Here is a 4,150-nt window from a genome sequence, read left to right on the forward strand (position 1 = left end):
CTAAAGCAGCTACTTCCAGCTGAACACGCGGCATATGTCAACGGGGACGACAGCATTTGCAAGAACTGCTTTACAATGTTCAAGCGCGACCTGCAAGACTTCGTCAAGGAGCAGAGGAGACTTTCAATGAGCGACGCCGCAGTTGAGGAGGAGCAAGCCATGATCGAAGACGTGAAGGAAGTCATCAGCGCAGCAAACGTAAGTGTGACACCGTTGAAACTGCCGTCCGCGCTGAAGAAAGTTCTTCGAGATGAATACGTAGAAAGAAAGCTAACACAAGCAACAAGAGATATCTCGAAGAAGATTGGCCGCCGTCTTAGTGAGGTTTATCACACAACAGAAAGCCTCGACCTGCAGAATTCTTGTTCGTTTTGCTCTCAGTGGGCATCCAACATACGGTGCGCTTACGTGAATAGCTCGTCCTTACAAGAAAAGTGCCGAATTCTGACTCTACCCTCCGGTTTGACGAAGAAAAGAGTTATGTCTCTAATTCCCGAAGTCACAACTTATCCTCTGGACAGATCAAGAAAGCTAAAAGCTGAAAATGGTGTGTGGGCGATCGTCGACGCCTATCAAGGCCATCCCTTAAACAAAAATGATGTGGCCCTCGCACTCAGCTACTATACGTCCGATGACAAAGACTGTACAAGGGCAAGCCCCAATACAAAGATGTTGTGACGCTGTACTCAGACGGACAAAAGACCCTCGTTGCAAAACGTTTTTTTAACAATGTCTGTCCGTGAGATGTACAAAAAAATCCAGAAATCAAGCTTGGGTTGACAAAGTTTTACGCCCTGCGACCAAAATGGGTCATGAAACGTCCCGTGCACGAATAGTGCGTTTGCATTTATTGTGCGAACTTCGCCCTTTGTTTGGCGGCATTATCAAACGCAGGCGGAAAAGATTTAAATCTAGAACACGTCAAGAAACTTTGCCTGTGCGAAAACCCATCGGAGGAGTGTCTTCTGCTAAACTGTAAATCGTGTCCGAAAAAAATGGTTTAACTCTAGAATCGTTATCAATCAATGAAGAAGACGAAGTGGAGCTGGCAATATGGGAATCCGGTGAATTGATTAAGAAACTTTTGGAAGGTAATGCATTTCTTAACGAAATAAGAAAATGGGCAACGAAGTACATTCCCCACTGGATCATCCGACAAACCCAGAGACTTGCAATATGCTTCGAAAAAAGCCAGATCAAGCCGCGTACTGCCGTGTTGCATTTTGACTTCGCAGAAAACTGGACTGTTGTTCTTCCTCGAGCCGTACAAGGTTTTCATGGGAAAAATCAAATGGTTTCTATCGTCACCTGCGTTGCCACAACACAGCAGAAGACTTACAGCTTTGGGGTCGTCAGTGACGACATCGTACATGACACAGCACAGGCATTGTTCGCCCTGAGTGCAATTGAAGAGTGGCTTGAAGAAAATATTCCCGTGTTTCTGGAACTAATCTACGTATCCGACGGAGCAGCAAGCCATTTTAAGAATAGGTTCCAGCTGCACGAGATGGCGAAAAGGAGTGAAGTGACCAAGTGGATCTTTTTCTGCTACAGGATATGGCAGGATATGGCATGTGATGGCGTGGGTGCAGTGCTCAAACACCAGGCATGCCTACGCAACCTCAGATCATCGGAACTGGAAACAATCGGATGTGCGGAGGACGTTTTCGGGTGATTGCCGCAAAAGTACCTAGAATCGTACTTCTAAAAAGTGATGCAACTTGCCTGAAAGACTACCGTAAATTTAAAAAAAAAAGACTGGAACGCTGTAAGCCCCGTGAAAGGCATTCAGACATGCCATCTGTGGGTCAAGGTTGACAACGAAGACGGGTCTGTTAACTTGGTGATTGAAAAATGCGCAAAACCGTGAAAGCGAAGTGCTAGCCAAGTTACCAGACTGATCTCATTGAACGTTTTTAAGGTTTTGTATTGTTCGTATTAGTGTCCATACTTCCATTTCGCCTGCACAAGTTCTTATTTCAAAGAAATATTAAGATTAGAAAAAAACTAGTCGATTGTCATCGGCCTTAGCGAGTGGGGAGAAGCGGCCATGTTAGTTAACTTTTTCTTCTCCTCGTTCTGTAGATCGACGTGATCGACCTGTCAGTGGTTCGACAGGATTCTTTTTTGTTTGTCACGTTAGCAGTCTTTACAAAACCTTGTAAATGTTGTACCTATATATTTGTGAATGCAGCTGTGCCACGTTCCAGAAATATTTTTTGCTAAGAAATTGCGTTTTACATTGTTTTTAAGTATTTAATGTTGAATTGCGCCAATAGATGTTCATATCTTGTATTAAAGGTACCTCTCATGTATCAATTCTGCTTAAATATATGCGAAATTTCATTCAATAAATACAATAAGTCAGATCTCAACAAATAACTGATAACCACGCAAAACTATCGGTAACGATCGAGAATGTCATTGCATAGCAAACCGTATAATATCATGTTTTTAAACGCTTGGCGTTACATCAAAAGACAAAATACTCACTCTAATTTTTATCAACGTTTAAGACTATGTTAAAAGGTTTCCGTACAACAAAAATTAAAACAAAAATTAAAAATGTTTTTTTTTTTAGAAAATCGATTTGAATATTGCACTTTTAGTGATTCCTCTTTTCTTCAGAGGTTTGTGTCACTGTATTCCACCTGATTGCCAATATCGATTATATTTTTTCGAAAAAGATAATGTCTTAAGCTTTTGTTTGATGTGCTGTCTATGCCAAAAGGTTGAACGAAACGAAAGTTATAATCACTCAAGTTCGGCAAATATTTGTCAAAGGGACTAGGTTTGACCATTTGTATTTTACGAAATATTAAAAAATATACTTTTTTCAATTGTAATCAAAATATTGTACCTAAGGTATAAAACAAGTGAAAAAAGTTTGATAGCTGTGCGCATATTGCCACGCTCGTCGGCGAGCGACCGCGTGCGTGGCCGAGTGGTTACCGTGCTTGACTGTCGCGCGGAAAGTCTGGGTTCTAATCCAGTCAGTGGAATGCTCTTTTATTTGTTCTTTTCATTGTTGGTTCGTGAAGGTGCTTTGCAACTCAGCCTTCAGTTGCTCCCAGGAAGTGACCGAAGCTTCGTGGTTCTCGAACCAGTTCCGGGCGGTTGCTTCCAAGGCGAAGTACGCATTCTGTAGACACTGTTCTGGTGTCCACCACGGGCCACTCGTTCGTACTGTTGGACCCAGTCGTCGATGTCTTCGTGGCTTTCGCCGTGGAAGGAAGCCGGTGCCCGAGGAGCGACCGGTAGGTAGACGACGGCAGGAGCGGCGGGGTTCTGCGACTAGTTGGCCATCGTCGTCTTCTTCGGCTTGGGCTTGTCCAGCAGCAAACCGTATACTCTGGATCCTCTCCCTTGGTGCGGCGGCTGGTCCGAGTTTCAGGTTCCGCGGGGAGTGGTCTTCTCACCGAGCCTGGAATCGGACTTGCACTGCGGGCCCTTAAAGGGGAGCGCTGCACGGGCATGCGGTACCCAGCACTTCCACCAAAAGATGTCACGGGTGGTGACCAAAAACCAATAAATAAACAGGAAGAAATAAACATTTAATGTTGCTAACTTGTGCCAAAAATAGAAGGGTACAAAAAATAATAACAGAGCGTCGCGGGCGTCGAAGTCGGCGTAACAGCAGAGTCGAACGCTGGGGCGAGACAGACTGCAGATCAGCACGCGGAGTCCCTTATGTACGCGCGTTGGGTTCGGGAACAATCGGCCTAGATTGTTCGGCGACTGGAACATTCGGAACTCGATCATACGAGATCATACGAGAACCAAAAATTGCATGCCCCAGCTATCCCAGTTTGGGAAAGTGGCAGGTTTTAGCCAACCGAAGTGCTATGAAAGGCCTCCACCCGGGGCGCCCCCCTCCCTGATCAGGGGCCGCCCAGCACCAGGTAAGTTCTCGAACAGACTAGAACGCACTGTTGAAAGAACAAATAAACGAGCATTCCACTGACTGGAATCGAACCCAGACTTTCCGCGCGACAGTCAAGCACGGTAACCACTCGGCCACGCGCGCGGTCGTTCGCCGACGAGCGTGGCAATATGAGCGTAGCGGGACTCTCAAATGTGCGACCCCTGACAATCGCCAAAATCTCAGAATCCGCTTTCGGTCAAATGAAATATAATAACTCGAGAACAA

At 45.3% G+C, this 4,150-nt stretch overlaps 1 pseudogene; it reads right to left on the reverse strand.

The window, feature by feature from the left end:
* Positions 1-3,758: 3,758 nt before the first annotated feature.
* On the reverse strand, positions 3,759-3,910 carry LOC121833353 (annotated as a pseudogene).
* Positions 3,911-4,150: the final 240 nt, after the last annotated feature.

This window comes from Ixodes scapularis, unplaced genomic scaffold (assembly GCF_016920785.2).
Source record: "Ixodes scapularis isolate PalLabHiFi unplaced genomic scaffold, ASM1692078v2 PGA_scaffold7__128_contigs__length_106722199, whole genome shotgun sequence".
Taxonomy (NCBI): domain Eukaryota; kingdom Metazoa; phylum Arthropoda; class Arachnida; order Ixodida; family Ixodidae; genus Ixodes; species Ixodes scapularis.